The sequence below is a fragment of the Papio anubis genome, chromosome 1, assembly GCF_008728515.1.
Source record: "Papio anubis isolate 15944 chromosome 1, Panubis1.0, whole genome shotgun sequence".
NCBI lineage: Eukaryota > Metazoa > Chordata > Mammalia > Primates > Cercopithecidae > Papio > Papio anubis.
Window position 1 is genome coordinate 61,756,490 of NC_044976.1, and position 18,701 is coordinate 61,775,190.

Consider the following 18,701-nt stretch of genomic DNA (forward strand, 5'->3'; position numbering starts at 1 on the left):
CTCCTGCCTCAGCCTCCCAAAATACTGGAATTACACGCATAAGCCACTGTGCCCGATGTTTTCAAATACTCTGGCTTAATATAGTTTTTCTTTATTCAGCATGAATTTAAAGGATTTATAGAAAGAACTTGTAAGAACTACTGTGTTTTGAGTATAAGTATTTTCTTTAGTTTTTACCGCAACCACTGAAGACAGGTAATATCTTCGATTTACAAATGGAAAATGAGACAACCAATAAATGACAACTGTGATTCAAATATAGTTGTATTTAATTCTAAAATCAGTGCTCTTATGACTCTGCTCTGTGCCTTCTGAATGAGTTCGAGGAATATTGAGGAAGTAAAATCACTTAAATGTAGCAGTGGACTTGGGCTCAAATCTTAGCTCTTTCACCTGTTAGTTGCCTGATCTTGGGGAAGTTATTTAATTTCCTTGAGCCTCTTCTATCAAGTGCGGTATTAATACATACTTTAAGAGAGTTCTTGGCAGGGCAGTGGCTCACGCCTGCAATCCAGCACTTTGGGAGACCGAGGTGGGCCGGTCACATGAAGTCAGGAGTTCGAGACCAGCCTGGCCAGCCTGGTGAAACCCTGTCTCTACTAAAAATACAAAAATTAGCCGGGTGTGGTGGTGGGTGCCTGTAGTCCCAGCTACTCCGGAGGATGAGGCGCAAGAATTGCTTGCACTTGGAAGGCAGAGCTTGCAGTGAGCCTAGATCACTGATATTTTACTGATATTTTACCAATTGATCTACCAGTTATTAAGAGAACTGTAGTTTCTCTTTGTAGTTTTGTCAACTTGTGTGTGTATGTGTTGTATCTATATTACTAGGTGATTTAGAATTGTTTTTCTTTTCTTTTCTTTTTTTTTGAGACGGAATCTCACTCTGTTGTCCAGGCTGGAGGGCGCAATCTCAGCTCACTGCAACCTCTGCCTCCTGGGTTCAAGGGATTCTCCTGCCTCAGCCTCCCTAGTAGTTGGGATTACAGGTGTGTGCTGCCACACCCAGCTAATTTTTGCATTTTTAGTAGAGACGGGGTTTCACCTTGTTGGCCAGGCTGGTCTTGAACTCCTGACCTCAGGTGATCCACCGCCTTGGCCTCCCAAAGTGCTGGGATTACAGGTAGGATTTTTTTTGTGTGTGTGACTTGAATTTCATATCACTGTTGCTTCCCTGTTTGTTTACAGTATTGCTTTTTTGTTAAAGTTTGTTTCCTCTAAAATTGATATAGCCATAATAGTTTTCTTTAGTTTGATTTTTGCTTGTTATATCTTTTTCTATCCTTTTATTCTTTACCGTATGTTTAGATATGTCTAAGCAATTTCCCTCCCCAATTGCTGTTTCCCTCCTCTACTGGTTTGAAAGCTGTACTTTATTTTCTTTTTTCAGGACTTAATCTGGAGATTTTCAGTTGCATTTTTAACTTAACAAAGTCTAAAGTTAATATTTATATCCTCTTGAACAATGCAAAGACTTTAGAATGTTTTAATTCTGGTTACAGATCCTCACTTCCCAAGTTAAAATATTACTGTCTAGGATTTTGTTTCTTCCATGATTTTTAATCCTATAAATTAAGGCATTAATGACTTGTTTTGTACAGTTAATATTGTTTTATTATTTATGATTTATTTATTTTTAGGGATGGGACCTCACTCTGTTGCCCAAGCTCAAGTACAGTGGCGTGACCATAGTTCATTGCAGCCTTGACTTCTTGGGCTCAGAGGATCCTCCTGCTCCAGCCTCCCCAGTAGCTGGACCTACAGGTGCTTGCCATCACACCCAGCTAAATATATATTTTTTCATTTTTAGTAGACATAAGGTCCTGCTGTGTTGCCCAAGCTGGGCTCAAACTCCTGGGCTCAAGGGGGATCCTCCCACTTTGGCCTCCTAAAGTGCTGGGATGACAGGTATGAGCCACTGTGCCCTGCATTTTTATTTAGTTTTACCCTTGTGTTTAGCATTTTCTGTTCGCCCTTCCTTCTTACATATTGTGTCTTTCTTTGAGATCATTTTTTTTCTTCTGGGAGTATACCTTTGGGAGATATTTTTTAGTGAGAGTCTGTTGGTGGCAAACCCAGTTTTTGTCTGAAAATGCCTTTATTTGGCTTTCAGTCAAAATTTTGCTGGGTCTGGAATTGTTTTGATGGTTATTTTCTCTTAGTATTTTGAAAATATCATTGTTTTTTAATTTGCATCGATGTTTGGACATCAGCTGTCATTTTAATTGTTATTCTTTTGTAGGTAATATGCCTTTCTTGCTGCAGTTTCACTACGATGTATCATAGTGAATATTAAAAAATCTGCCATTCTAGGATTTTTCTGTGATTTCTGTCTCTAAGGAATGGTATTTTCTGTACTAGAAACTTTTCAGCTACTGTGTCTTCTTATTTTTCTTCCTTTTAGAACTCTGATTAGATATATGTTGGATCTGGCCGGGCGCAGTGGCTCAAGCCTGTAATCCCAGCACTTTGGGAGGCCGAGACGGGCGGATCACGAGGTCAGGAGATCGAGACCATCCTGGCTAACCTGGTGAAACCCCGTCTCTACTAAAAAATACAAAAAAACTAGCCGGGCGAGGTGGCGGGCGCCTGTAGTCCCAGCTGCTCGGGAGGCTGAGGCAGGAGAATGGCGTGAACCCGGGAGGCGGAGCTTGCAGTGAGCTGAGATCCGGCCACTGCACTCCAGCCTGGGTGACAGAGCGAGACTCCGTCTCAAAAAAAAAAGATATATGTTGGATCTTTGGTTATTAATTCCACAGATATGTATAGGCCATTCACTATGTGCCAAGCGCTGGTGATGCAGCAGAGAATAAAATAGACAATAATCTCTTCCCCTCATTGACTTTATAGTTCTCAGTTATCTCTTCAAATATTGTATCTTCCTCATTTTTATTCTTGTACAACTCTTGTTGGGGTTCTCTGTGTTGGGTCTTTTCATTCTGTCTTCTGTGTTTCATAATCTCTTGTATTTTCCATCTCAGGGTTTCATCACAGTGCTTCCTTTATAATCATCAAATTTGCTTTCCTGTTCATTACTTTTTAGCTATGCTTAATCTTTTTTTTTTTTTTAAACTCCCCATTGAGTGTCAAGGTTTCAGTTATTATGTTTTTTATTTCCAGAAGTTCTCTTTGGTTCCTTTTTAGGTCTTGATCATTTCTGATAGTCTCTTGTTCCTTCAGCATACTTTCAAGGTCTTCTTTTGTATTGTTAAGTAGTTGAACCATGCTTATTTTATGTTCCTTATCTAAAAATTCTAATATCTGCATTCTGATTTCATAGTTTTTTGTTTCTCCTGACTCTAGCTCATGGTATTTTGTTTCTTCATAGGTTGGTGATTTTTAATAAAATTGTGAGTTTATGTAATTTGGAACTTATCTGTGGTAATTCTTTGAGGCTTGAGTTTTCTGTGCATTTTTCCACGCAGGGTTTTTATTGCTTCCTGGTAGGCACCTGGGGCACTATTAACAAAAATCAAACTAAATTAGCAACTTAAGGTTTCTTTGGGTCATGTGCTTGGTGTGAATTCAGGCCCCAACCTGGGCGAATGCAGGCATAAGGTCAGTAATTTTCTTTTTTTTTTTTTTTAGTTTTTTTTTTTTTTTTTTTGAGACGGAGTCTAGCTCTGTCGCCTAGGCTGGAGTGCAGTGGCCGGATCTCAGCTCACTGCAAGCTCCGCCTCCCGGGTTTACGCCATTCTCCTGCCTCAGCCTCTCGAGTAGCTGGGACTACAGGCGCCCGCCACCTCGCCTGGCTAGTTTTTTGTATTTTTTAGTAGAGACGGGGTTTCACCGGGTTAGCCAGGATGGTCTTGATCTCCTGACCTCGTGATCCGCCCGTCTCGGCGTCCCAAAGTGCTGGGATTACAGGCTTGAGCCACTGCGCCCGGCCAAGGTCAGGAATTTTCTAAGGACTCTTTTTCTTTTTTCCTGTACTACTGGGAGCCAAGGCCGAGATGAGTACTATCTTCACTATCTCCCTAAAGGCATTGCTTTTTAGTAGAGGGTTCTCTGACCTTGAATTGCTACCTGTTCGGTCCCAGGCTTTGCCTCCTTACTGATTGCATAGGGCTCCTGGTAGCCAGGCTGTTGACCACCAGAGATCATTGTATACCCACAAGGTAAATGTTTACTTCTCTGAATCTACACTTTGTTGTTGTTTCTGGGGCCTCTAAGGAATTCTTTCATGTTACTGCTAGTTCAGCCATGTATTAAAATTATATATTTATAAAAGTAGGATATGTAATACTATATTATTACGTAAAAACAAATATAAATCATGCATTATATATAAAACATCGTATATAAAACATTATATTATATACGTTTTCTATTGCATGTTAACTGGGATTTTTACTGGAGATATTTTTGGACCCTTTGTCTGTCATATTGCTGGAAACTGAAGTGCCATCTGTATTTTTAAAAGCTCCATAAGTTATTCTAGTGTTTACAGAGGGTTAATAGACATGATGGTTGAAGCCAGGGGTTGAGGGGCAAAAGCAACAGGTTTGGGAGTTGCTTTTGCCCCTCAACAAAAACAACTTTTGTGCAAGAAGAAAAAAGATTTAACCACTGATCGTCTCCAGAGAGAAGGGGGAATGATTAAAGGAGACTGAGAAGAAACTGTGTAGCAGGCTTAGCATCTGGAGAGTTTGTTTTTCTAGAAGCCAAGAAACCAGAGAACTCTACGAAATGAGGACCGGCCAACAGTGTCAAGCTATAGACATGTCAAGGAGGATGAAAATTTAAAATAGACAAGAGATCTATAGGAGGCCATGTGAACCTCCTGGTTGCCAGACTGTAATGAACTGAGGACTGAATGGTAGTTATCAAATGGACATAGCAACTTTCAGGAAGTTTGTTAGTGAACGGAAGAAAGGAAGTAGTTTGGTGGCTGAAGTGGGGGAAGAAGGGCTGAGGAAAGGTCCGATTAGAAGTTGTTATATAAAATATGTAACTTATAATATTAGTTTTACTTTTAGTCCATAATTGGTCCATTGGAAAGTCATCCCCTTTTCTGACTTTGGCACTAATTCATGGTGATTACTTAGTTTGCAATCTTTTTTCCAGTTTTTCTTTTGTCTCCTAATTTTGACACATACATTATTTTCTTGTTTATTATATGGTGAAGTTGAAAAGAACTAAAACCAGAGTATAGGCTAAAATAATACAAATTTTAAAATGATACTATTTCAGTATTGCTGGTTTATATAATCAAATGCTTAATGGGAATTGAGGGGACAATTCATCCGATACTTCTCTATCCCTGTGACTTACATATATTACTTAATCTGACATTTCTTTCATGAACTGAGTTTACTCAATCACTTTTCTCATCTGGAAAAGAAAACAGGACTCCAACTCCTTATTTTAAACCCTGCTCTTAAGTTGTCTGTAAGAAAATCAACAGAATCAGATTCCTTTTGGGTTACTATATAAGAAAAATATTGTTATTGCACATTAGTAGATTATTTGAAGGCATCTTGTAGATGGCTATGATATATTTTTGTCATTTTTCAGATAAGGAAAATAAAAATGCTAAACATTAAGAAAAATGGTGGCTGGGCACAGTGGCTCACACCTGTAATCCCAGCACTTTGAGAGGCCGAGGCAGGTGGATTGCTTGAGCCCAAAAGTTTGAGTCCAGCTTGAGCAATATGGGGAAACCTTGTCTTTATAAAAAATACAAAAATTGGCTGGGCGCGGTGGCTCACGCCTGTAATCCCAGCCCTTTGGGAGGCCAAGGCAGGTGGATCATGAGGTCAGGAGATCAAGACCATCCTGGCTAACACGGTGAAAGCCTGTCTCTACTAAAAATACAAAAAATTAGCCAGACGTGGTGGTGGGCACCTGTAGTCCCAGCTACTCGGGAAGCTGAGGCAGGAGAAAGGCAGGAGAGCTTGCAGTGAACTGAGATCGTGCCACTGCACTACAGCCTGGGTGACAGAGTGAGACCATCTCAAAAAAAAAAAAAAAAAAAGCAAAAATTAGGTGGGCATGGTGGTGCATGCCTGTAGTCCCAGCTACTGATAGTGGGGGCTGAGGTGGGATCCCTTGAGCCCAGAAGGTCAAGGCCGCAGTGAGCTGTGATTACACCATTGGACTCCAGCCTGGGTGACAGAACAAGACCCTGTTAGAAAAGAAAAGAAGGAGGGGAGGGGAAGGGAGGGAATGGGAGGGGATTCTATTATAGAACTCAACCCCATCATAAAGAATATAACATTTTTAGCATTCACGTGTGAGGAACTTATGTGTCATTGGAGGTTGGGAGAATTAATGAATAACATATGTGATTCTGCTGAGATAGTTTTCCTTCTGTTGATTAACATACTGTTTGTGGTATCCTAATTTGTATTGTTTTGTTTTTAAGAGGTGGGTTTTCACTGTGTTGTCCAAGCTGCAGTAGAGTGACTATTTACATGGCGTGATCATCAGGCACTATAACCTTGGGCTTCTGGCCTCAAGTGGTCCTCCCACCTAGCCTCCCACTAGAAATGCATCATTTTTATATATTGTAAAATCTCTCAGCTTGTACCACTGCTCCCAGCTTATAATTTTTTTTTTTTTGTTTTTTAAAAGTGTTTTGCTTTTAATTTTTATGGGTGCATAGTAGATGTACATATTCATGGGTCACATGAGATTTTTAAAAAAATTATTTATTTATATTTTTATTATTTTAAATTTTAAATTTTATTATTATTTTTTGAAATGGAGTCTCGCTGTGTCACCCAGACTGGAGTGCAGTGGTACCATCTCGACTTACTGCCTCCCGGGTTCAAGCAATTCTTTTGCCTCAGCCTCCCAGGTAGCTGGGACTACAGGCATGCTCCACCATGCCAACCTAATTTTTGTATTTTTAGTAGAGATGGGGGTTTCACCATGTTGACCAGACTGGTCTCGAACTCCTGACTTCAAGTGATCTGCCCACCTCAGCGCCCAGCTGATTATTTATTATTATTTTTTTGCGACAGAGTCTTGCTCTGTCACCCAGACTGGAGTGCAGTGGTACGATCTCGGCTCACTGCAACTCCGCCTCCCGAATTCAAGCGATTCTCCTGCCTCAGCCTTCTGAGTAGCTAGGATTACAGGTGTGTGCCACCATGCCTGGCTAGTTTTTTGTATTTTTAGCAGTCGGGGTTTCACCAGGTTGGCCAGGCTGGTCTCAAACTCCTGACCTCAGGAGATCCACCCGCCTTGCCCTCCCAAAGTGCAGGGATTACAGGCATGAGCCACCATGCCCAACCTATTTTTATTTTTTTGAGACAGAGTCTCACTCCGTTGCCCTGTGCTCCAACATAGGCTGGAGTACAGTTGTGAAATCTTAGCTCACTGCAGCCTCTGCCTCTGGGTTCAAGTGATTCTCCTGCCTCAGCCTCCCGAGTAGCTGGGATTACAGGTGCCCATCACCATGCCCTGCTAATTTTTTTGTATTTTTAGTAGAGATGGGGTTTCACCATGTTGGCCAGGCTGGTCTTGAACTCCTGGCGATCTGCCTACCTTGGCCTCCCAAAGTGCTAAGATTACAGGCATGAGCCACCATCCTGGCCATTATTTTACTTTTTAGATACAGTGTCTCACTATGTCACCCAGGCTGGAGTACAGTGGTGCCATCATGGCTCACTGCAGCCTTGACCCCCTGGGCTCAAGTGATCCTCCTACCTCAGTCTTACAGGTAGCCAGGACTATAGGCACATACCACTGCACCTGGCTAACATGAAATATTTTGATACAAGCATACAATGTGTAATAATCACATTAGGGTAAATGAGGTATTCATTACCTCAAGCATTTATTGTTTATTTGTATTATAAACATTCCATTTATACTTTTAGTTATTTTAAAATGGTACAATAAATTATTGACTGCAATCACCCTGTTGAGCTATCAAATACTAGATCTTATTCGTTCCGTGTAATTATATTTTTGTACCCATTAATCTTCCCCACCCCACCCATCCTTCTCAGCCTCTGGTAACCATAATTGTGTTCTTCATCTCCAAGAGTTCAATTGTTTCAATTTTTAGCTCCCACAAATAAGTGAGAACATTGAAAGTTTGTCTTTCTGTGCCTGGCTTGTTTCACTTAACATCATGACCTCCAGTTCCACCTATGTTGTTGCAAGTGACAGGATCTCATTCTTTTTTATGGCTGAATCCATTTGATTTATTCATTCGTCTGCTGATGGACACTTAGGTTGCTTGCAAATCTTGGCTATTGTGAACGGTGCTGCAATAAACACAAGAGTGGAGATATCTTTTCAATATATGGATTTCCATTATTCTGGGTGTATACCCAGCAGTGAGATTGCTGGATGTTATGGTAGTTCTATTTTTAGTTTTTTGAGGAACCTCCATACTGTTCTCTATAGTGGTTATACTAATTTACATTCCCACCAACAGTGTACAAGGGTTCTCTTTTCTCCACATCCTCACCAGCATTCATTATTGCCTGTCCTTTGGATAAAAGCCATTTTACCTGGGTGAGATGATGTCTCATTGTAGTTTTGATTTGCATTTCTCTGATGATCAGTGATGTTGAGCACCTTTTCATATACCCGTTTGTTATTTGTATGTCTTCTTTTGAAAAATGTGTATTCAGATCTTTTGCCCATTTTTTAATTGGATTATTTGATTTTTTTTCCTATTGAGTTGCTTGAATTCCTTACATATTCTGGTTGTTAATCCCTCGTCATATGGGTAGTTTGCACATATTTTCTCCCATTCTGTGGGTTCTGTCTTTGTTGATTGTTTCCTTTGCTGTGCAGAAGCTTTTAAACTTGATGGATCCCATTTGCCCATTTTTGCTTTGGTTGCTTGTGCTCATAGGGTATTACTCAAGAAATTTTTGCCCAGACCAATGTCCTAGAGAGTTTCCGCAATGTTTTCTTGTACTAGTTTCATAGTGTGAGGTCTTATATTTAAGTCTTTAATCGATTTTGATTTGATTTTTGTATATGATGAGAGATAGGGGTTTAGTTTCATTTTCTGCATATAGATAATCCAATTCCCCCCAAAGACACTCTCTTTTCCCCATTGTATATTCGTGGCACCTCTGTCAAAAATGAGTTCACTGTAGATGTGTGTATTTGTTTCTGGGTTCTCCATTCTGTTCCATGGTCTAGGTATCTGTTTTTATGCCAGTACCATGCTGTTTTGGTTACTATAGCTCTGTAGTAAAATTGAAGTCAGTATAATATAATTCCTCCAGTTTTGTTCTTTTTGCTTAGGATAGTTTTGACTATTTGGGATCTTTTGTGGTTCCATATAAATTTTAGGATTATTTTTTCTATTTCTGTGAAGAATGTCATTGGTAGTTTGATGGAGATTGCATTGAGTCTGTAGATTGCTTTGGGTAGAATGGACATTTTAATGATATTGATTCTTCCAATCCATGAACATGGAATATTTTCCCATTTTTTGGAATTTCTTTCATCAGCGTTCTATAGTTTTTTATTAAGATCTTTTACTTCTTCTTTTTTTTTTTTTTTTTCCTGAGATGGAGTCTTGCTCTGTCACCCAGGCTGGAGTACAGTGGCATGATCTTGGCTCACAGCAACCTCCACCTCCCAGGTTAAAGTGATTCTCCTGCCTCAGTCTCCTGAGTAGCTGGGATTACAGGCGCATGCCACCACACCCAACAGATTTTTGTATTATTATTATTATTTTTTTAGTAGAAGCAGGATTTCACCATGTTTGCCAGGCTGGTCTTGAACTCCTGACCTTGTGATCTGCCCATCTCGGCCTCCCAAAATGCTGGGATTACAGGCGTGAGCCACCACGCCCGGCCTTGAGCCACTGTATTTGGCCTGATCTTTTATTCTTTGGTTAATTCCTAGGTATTTAATTTTATTTGTGGCTATTGTAAATGGGATTTTAAAAATATCTTTTTCAAATTGTTCACCATTGGCGTATAGAAATACTACTGATTTTTGTATGTTGATTTTTTTATGCTGCAACTTTACAGAGTTTGTTTTACAGTTCTAATAGTTTTTTGATGGTGTTTTTAGGTTTTTCCAAATATAAGATTATATCATCTGCAAACAAGGATGATTAGACTTCTTCCTTTCCAGTTTGGATGACCTTTATTTCTTTCTCTTGTCTGATTGCGCTAGCTAAGACTAACAGCACTATGTTGAATAACAGTTGTGAAAGTGGGCATTCTTGTCTTGTTCCAGATCTTAGAGGAAAGGCTTTCAGTTTTTCCCCATTCAGTATGATACTAGCTGTGGGTCTGTCATTTATGGCTTTTATTGTGTTGAGGTATGTTTTTTCTAAACTCAGTTTTTTGAGGGTTTGTGTCAGGAAGGGATGTGGAATTGTATCACATACTTTTTCAGCATCAATCAAAATGGTCATATGGTTTTTGTCCTTCATTATGTTGATTTGATGTACCACATTGATTGATTTGCATATGTTGAACCATTCTTGCATCTGTGGGATTTGTCTGTGGGGTAGTGATGAATGATCTTTTTAATGTATTGTTGAATACAGTTTGCTAGTATTTTGTTGTGGATTTTTGCATCAATGTCCATCAGGGATATTGACTTGTAGTTTTTTTTTTTTTCTTTTTTTAATATGTCTTTTTCTGGTTTTGTTATTAGGGAATACTGGGCTCGTAGAATGAGTTTGGAAGTATTCCCTCCTCTATTTTTTAGAATAGTTTGAGTAGGACTGATATTAGGCTTTTTCTTTAAATGTTTGGTGAAATTCAACAGTGAAGCCGTCAGGTTCTAGGCTTTTCTTTGCTGGGAGACTTTTAATTACTGCTTTGATGTCATTGCTTGTTATTGATCTGTTCAGGTTTTAGATTTCTTCATGGTTCAGTCTTGGTAGGTTGTATGTGTCCAGGAATTTTTCAGTTTCTTCTAGTCTTTCCAGTTTATTGGCATATAATTGCTCATAGTAGTCTCTGGTGATCATTTGAATTTCTGCAGTATCGGTTGTAATGTCTCCTCTTTAATCTCTGATTTTATTTATTTGAGTCTTCTTTCTTTTTTTTCCTAGTCTGGCTAAAAGTGTCTCAATTTTGTTTATCTTTTCAAAAACCAACTTTTTGTTTCATTTATCTTTCAATTTCCATTTATTTCTGCTCTGATCTTTAGTATTTCTTCTACTAATTTTGTGTTTATTTTGCTCTAGCTTTTCTAGTTCTTTAAGATGTATCATTAGGTTATTTGAAGTTTTTCTCTTTTTTGACATAGGCACTTATTGCTATAAACTTTCCTCTTAGTACTGCTTTCACGTATCCCATAGGTTTTGGTATGTTGTGTTTCCATTTTCATTTGTTTCAAGAAATTTTTTTCTTTTTAATTTCTTCATTGGCACACTGGTCATTCAGGATCATATTGATTAATTTCCATGTGTTTGTACTGTTTCCAAAATTCCTCTTGTTATTGATTTCTAGTATTATTCCATTGTGGTTAGAAAGGATACCTGATATGATATCAATGTTTTGAATTTTTTCAGACTTGTTTGTGGTCTATCATATGGTCTGTCTGTGTGCCAAGGAGAAGAACGTGTATATTCTCTAGCCATTGCATGAAATGTTGTATAAATATCTGATAGGTCCATTTAGTTCACACTGCAGATTAAGTCTGATATTTCTTTATTGATTTTCTGTCTGGATGATTTGTCCAGTGCTGAAGTTGACATCTCCAGCTATTATCCTATTGGAGACTTTCTCTTTAGCTCTAATAATATTTGTTTTATGTATCTAGATGCTCCAGTGCTGGATGCATATGTATTTACCATTGTTATATCTCTTGCTGAATTGATCCCTTTGTCATTATATAATGGCCTTCTTTGTCTTTCTCTTTGTTTTTTTTTGGAGACGGAGTCTTGCTCTGTTGCCCAGGATGGAGTACAGTGGTGTGATCTCAGCTCACTGCGACCTCCTGCCTCCTGAGTTCAAGTGATTCTCCTGCCTCAGCCTCCCAAGTAGCTGGGACTATAGCTCGCACCACCACGCCCAGCTAATTTTTGTATTTTTAGTAAAGAAAAGGTTTTGCCACGTTAGCCAGGCTGGTCTTAAACTCTTGACCTCAGGTGATCCGCCCACCTTGGCCTCCCAAAGTACTGGGATTAGAGGTGTGAGCCACTGTGCCTGACTTGTCTCTTTTTATAGCTTTTGTCTTGAAATCTGTTTTGTCTAATACAGGTATAGCTACTCCTGCTTTTTTTGGTTTCCATTTGCATGGAATATCTTTTTCCATCCTTTTATTTTCAGTCTGTGTGTGTCTTTACAAATGAATTATATTTCTTGTAGGCAACAGACTGTTCAAGCGATTCTCCTGCCTCAGCCTCCAGAGTAGCTGTGATTACAGGTGTATGCCACCGTGCCTGGCTAATTTTTTTGTATTTTTAGTAGAGACGAGTTTTTACCATGTTGGCCAGGCTGGTCTCGAACTCCTGACCTGAAGTGATCTGCCCGCCTTGGCCTCCCAAAGTGCTGGGATTACAGGCATGAGCCACCGCGCCTGGCCTAAGTGAGGTGATCTTGGCTTACTGGAACCTCCACCTGCCAGACTCAGGTTATCTTTCACTTCAGCCTCCCAAGTAGCTGAGACTATAGGCACGTGCTACCATGCCCAGCTAATTTTTTATATTTTTGTAGAGATGGGGGTTTGGCCATGTTCCCCAGGCTGGCAAATAACATCTTATAACTCATTATTTTAAGCTAATGATTACTTAATACTGACTGTAAAAACTAACAAATAAGCAAAGAGAAAATTAACCAAAACTCTACACTTTAACTTTATTCCCCTGCTTTGTAACTTTTTGTTGTTTCTATTTATATTTTATTCTGTCTATGTCTTGAAAAGTTATGGTTATTATTTTTGATAGGTTAAACTTTTAGTCTTTCTACTCAAGATATGGGTAGTTTACAAACCTTAATGACAGTGTACTTATTATTACCAGTGAGTTTTGTACCTTTAAATGATTTCTTATTGCTCATTAATGCTCTTTTCTTTCTGGTTGAAGAACTCCCTTTAGCGTTTCTTGTAGGATAGGCCTAGTGTTGATGAAATCCCTCAGCTTTTTTTGTCTGGGAAAATCTTTATATCTCCTTCATGTTTGCTGGGTGTTTTTGCTGGATATACTATTCTAGGATAAAAGTTTTTTTTTTTTTCCTTCAGCACTTTAAATATGTTGTGCCATTCTCTCCTGGCTTGTGTGGCTTCTACTGAGAAGTCTGCTGCCAGATGTATTGGAACTCCTATTGTATGTTGTTTCTTTTTTCTTGCTGCCTTTAGGATTTTTTCTTTATCCTTGACCTTTGGGAGTTTGACTGCTAAAAAGTCTTGAGGTAGTCTTATTTGCATTAAATCTGCTTGGTGTTCTATAACCTTCTTGTACTTGACTATTGATATCTTTCTCTAGGTTTGGAATGTTCTCAGTTATTATCCCTTGGAATAAACTTTCTACCCTGATCTCTCTCTCGCTATTCCCTCGCTAAGGCCAAAAGCTCTGGGATTTGTCCATTTGAGGCTGTCTTATAGATCTGCTAGGCATGCTTCGCTTGTCGTTCTTTTTTCACTTTTGTTTCCACTGACTGTGTATTTTCAAACAGGCTGCCTTCGAGCTTACTACTTCTTTCTTTTGCTTGATCAATTCTGCCGTTGAGAGACTCTGATGCATTCTACAGTATGTCAGTTGAATTTTTCAGCACCAGAATTTCTGCTTGATTTTAAAAAATGATTTCCATCTCTGTTAAGGATAGGATTCTAAATTCCTTCTCTGTTATATCTTGAATTTTTTGAGTTTCTTCGAAACAGTCATTTTGAATGCTGTGTCTGAAAGGTCACATACCTCTATCACTCTGAGATTGGTTGCTGGTGCCTTACTAAGTTCCTTTGGTGAGGTCATGTTTTTCTGGATGGTCTTAATGCTTGTGGATATTCATCTGGATATTGAAAAGTTAGGTGTTTATTGTAGTCTTCAGTCTGGGCTTGTTTGTATCCATCCTTCTTGGGAAGGCTTTCCAAGTATTCATAGGGAGTTGAGTATTCCTCTGGGTATCCTTTCACCTTTGGAGATAAGGATGCTTCTTTTCTCTGGGTATAGGGAGGGGACCTCTCACATGAGGATTTTATGATCTGCTTCAGGGGATGGTCAGTTCTTCCTGCACCTGCCCTTCCTCAAATTCCTTTAGCTTAAAATATTCGACATGCCAAGGTGCTGTATTTTGGAGTTGCATGTTCAGAAAACTCCATCACACTCAAGTATGGAAACTCAGGTTAGCTTGCTTAGTATCAGTGCATTATTCCTCCTTTGGAACTGTATGTATTATTTAGGAAAATGGCTTATGTAATTATTGTAATTTGATTTTTTCTGAAATTTCTATCCCTTACGTTTTTAGAGATGCTTATATACATTAATTTTCAGAGAACTAAAAATATTGAATAAATACTGCTTGTTGCTTTTAAACAATCTATGGGGAGTAGAAAAATTTTGATTTTAGTATTGATTGTTTACTGTTTCTTGTAGAGATTCACAGTTCCTCTATACTTGATCCAAAGTGTTGCCAGTGTCTTTAAGGCAAATGGCAACACTTGAGCCGGGGAGTTATTTTATTTTAATAACGTTTTTTCCCCAAAGCTGCATTGACTGTTTGAGGAGAAAGTCAGTTTTTGTAGCACATCAGTTTTTGTAGAGAATCGGTTTTTGTAGCACATCAGTCATTACTAAAGTATGCCTGTGTTCTGTTTAACTGCTTGTTTCTTTCTACTTATCCATTGCTATGGAATATATAAAAAGATGATTTTTTTTTTCTTTTTTTTTTTTTGAGACAGAGTCTTGCTCTGTCACCCAGGCTGGAGTTGCAGTGGCGTGATCTCAGCTCACTGCAACCTCTGCCTCCCAGGTTCAGTTGATTCTTCTGCCTCAGCCTCCCAAGTAGCTGGGATTACAGGCACGTGCTACCACACCCCGCTACTTTTTGTAGTTTTAGTAGAGATGGGGTTTCACCATGTTGGTCAGGCTGGTCTTGAACTTCTGACCTCAGGTGATCTGCCCGCCTTGGCCTCCCAAAGTACTGTGATTATAGACATGAGCCACCACACCCTGCCAAAAGGAAGATTTTATTATGGAAAATTTTAGCCAAATTCTCGTCTCTAAAATGCTTAAAATTTTAATTTAAAGGCAGTTAGTAGGTATTGTTAACAACAAAACTACCTGTTTTTATTTTATTTATTTACTTATTTTTTGAGATGGAGTCTCGCTCTCTCGCCCCGGCTGGAGTGCGGTGGTACGATCTCGGCTCACTGAGAGCTCCGCCTCCATTCTCCTGCCTCAGTCTCCCGAGTAGCTGGGACTACAAGCACCCGCCACGACGCCTGGCTAATTTTTTGTATTTTTAGTAGAGACGGGGTTTCACCGTGTTAGCCAGGATGGCCTCGATCTCCTGACCTCATGATCCACCCGTGTCGGCCTCCCAAAGTTCTGGCATTACAGGCATGAGCCACTGCGTCAGGCCAAAACTACTTGTTTTTAAAATTCAAACATAATTATGAATAGTTCAGCAATTAATAAAATGAATGTTTAAGTAGTGCTTAAGCCCATTTTTCTGAGAAGGAGACAGGATTGAAGCTGAGTAAATATACATTAGTGTGTTTTCTTTATGTAATTCTGAATCTTATGTAAATGGATTTGTAGAATTAATCACTGTGGAAGGAATCCTTTTTGCCCTTCCCAAGTGAAGCTCCCATAGGTACAGTTGGGTTGTCCTTCTGGGTTGCTTTAAGGGCACTTTAGCAGTTTTAAAAACTTAAGTACTAATTTCATAGCCAGTGTCAGCTGAATTTATTGAAGTAGGTCAGACTCTGGATAGGAACTTGTTTCCCAACCCTAAAGAGAGTCATTATCCATTCTTCTATTTGTTAGAGAATGGTAATAAATTCTTCCACATTGACCAAAAGTCTAGAGCAATTTCAGAAAATCTAGATAGTTGGATTTCTTCAGGTATAGGAAATTACTTAAGATTCTATCAGACTTTTATTATCCCAGTGGATTGAAAACAAAAACAAAACAAATAAAAAGAAAAGTCAACTCCTTTCCACCCCAAAGAAGGCATATTCAATGGTTGTATTCTTTAAAATAGAAACTTACATCCCTCCCTGCCCCCACCCCACCCCCCAGCCAAAGAATACACGTGCAAAAATGCAATTAATTCTTTGGGGAATTCTTTTCTTAAAAAAATTTTATTGTTGTAGGTTTTTCTTCCTCTCCAGTTTAATTAAGCAACCTTTTGATGTACTATATGCCTAGCAATATTTCCTTTGGACACTGGAAAATCAGTTTCTCTGCCTATAGGATATAAAATTCTTATCTTGGTAGCAATTAAGAAATAGTATAGTCATATGATAAAACATATGGTAACTGAAAGTGTAAGTATTATGAGAAATCCATAATTAGTGATCAATATGTTTTTAATTTATGAAGGAAGGTTTCATGGAAGATTCAGGATTTCAGATGATGTTTGAAGGTTGGATATGAGTTGATAGAAAAATGTATAAAATATGGAATAAGAAGCATGAACAGAAACTTTGAATTTCAGAATGCCAAATAGTAACTTAAAGATGTTTTTGGGGAAGAACTCATATATGGCACTGTGTTAAAGCAGCCTCGGCAAAATTAATTGGTCTGCCATTACAAATTAATGTTGCAGATCAGTAATGAAAAATCAGGGACTCACAAACTCAAGTCTTTTGAACTTAAACGTCCTTGCTGTATTAACATTAACCTATGAGGGTGGCGTTGAGAATCTACTAGGTGCTATTACATTCTGAGTCTATAAAACTTAATAAGACATGTTTCTTTCAGAGATATAGAGAGACAGAGACACACACACATGTGTGTATACTATGGTTAATTTCTTGTGCAAATCACTCAATGTATATATGCTATAGAAAAGTTAATCTGCACTTCCCATGATTGTCTCATAGTGGGAATATCTTCTTAGAGATTATACGTTTAAAGAATATTGGTGTACTTCGACAATTAAATACAAACGCTTTACTTCATGTAATGTTCTAAAACTGGAGAAAGTCTGGATTGGATTTCAGTGAGCAATAATATGTCATTCTTCAATATGGCACACCTTCCTAATGGGTTAATTAGTACATCTGACTCTATGTGATTTTTACCTTACATGCCAGTTAAAAAAGCTGTGATTATACTGTATCTCTTTGGGCCTTCTCACAATTTTGTAGTCAACTGTTAGTTAAATAGTGAGTGGGTGTTTACTCTTTACTAAATTGAGATACCTTTATATCTTTTTTTTTCTTTCTTTCTTTTCTTTTGAGACGGCATGTCGCTCTGTTGCCCAGGCTGGAGTACAGTGGTGTGATCTCGGCTCGCTGCAACCTCTGCCTCCTGGGTTCAAGCGATTCTCCTGCCTCAGCCTCCTGAGTAGCTGGGATTACAGGAGTGCGCCATCATGCCCCGCTAATTTTTGTATTTTTAGTAGAGACAGGGTTTCACCATTTTGGTCAGGCTGGTCTTGAGCTCCTGACCTCGTGATCCGCCCACCTCGGCCTCCCAAAGTGCTGGGATTACAGGTGTGAGCCACCGCACCTGGCCAGGTAATACCTATTTCATAGGTTTGTTTTATTTGGCATATAAGAAGCACTATCAAGTGTTAGTTATTATAAATCCATTATCCCTTATTTGCAATTTTGAAATTAAAATAGTCAAACCACAACGCAACAGTTTTTATACAACTTGACAGCAAAGCCTGATCTAATTAATGTCTTTGTAACATATAGTGTTTTTGACCTTATGCTTGACCTTATTTATAGATTGTAAAAGTCCTTTGTAATGGCTGGGCATGGTGGCTCACACCAGTAATCTCAGCACTTTGGGAGGTCGAGGCAGGCAGATCACTTGATGCCAGGAGTTTGAGACCAGCCTGGCCAATATGGTGAAACCAGTCTCTACTAAAAATACAAAAATTAGGCAGTTGTGGTGGCACACGCCTGTAATCACAGCTACTTGGGAGGCTGAATCATGAGAACCGCTTGAACCCCAGAGGTGAAGGTTGCAGTGAGCCGAGATTGTGCCACCGCACTCCAGCCTGGGTCAAAAAAAAAAAAAGTCCTTTGTAAAATGCAGATACTCGTGTTACTATTTTATGGTACATATTGGGCAGTATAGTTGACAGCCTTATGAAGTAAAAATAAACTTTGATATAATTATTATTAAGTACAGTCAGCCCTTTGTATCCATGGGTTCTGTATCTGTGGATTCAGCCAACCATAGATTGAAAATATTCAGGAAATACAAAAGGATGATTTTGCCTATACTGAACATGTAGATTTTTTCCCCTTGTCATTATCTCCTAAACAATACAGTATAACAACTATTTATGTAGCATTTTACATTGTTAGATATTATAAGTAATGTAAAGATGATTTAAAGTATACAAGAGAATGAGCAGAGGTTACATGCAAATACTATGGCATATTATATAAGGGATGAGCATCCATGAAGTTTGGTATCTGTGGTAGTGGGGGGTCCTGGAATGAATCCCCCACAGATACTGAGGGATGATTGTAATGTTAACAATAGCTTCTATTTATTGAATGTTTTCTGTGTGCCAGGCACTATGCTAGGTATTTTATATCCATTATCTTATTTATTCCAGTAGTCCTCAGTAGGGAAGTTGTATTGATCCTGTTTTTAATGTGCTGAAGTTTAGGGAGATTAA

At 38.8% G+C, this 18,701-nt stretch overlaps 1 protein-coding gene across 1 annotated transcript in view; it reads left to right on the forward strand.

Moving 5' to 3' along the window:
• Nucleotides 1-18,701, forward strand: part of ALG6 (ALG6 alpha-1,3-glucosyltransferase) — a 66,427-nt gene that overhangs the window by 6,710 nt on the left and 41,016 nt on the right. The window lies entirely within an intron of this gene.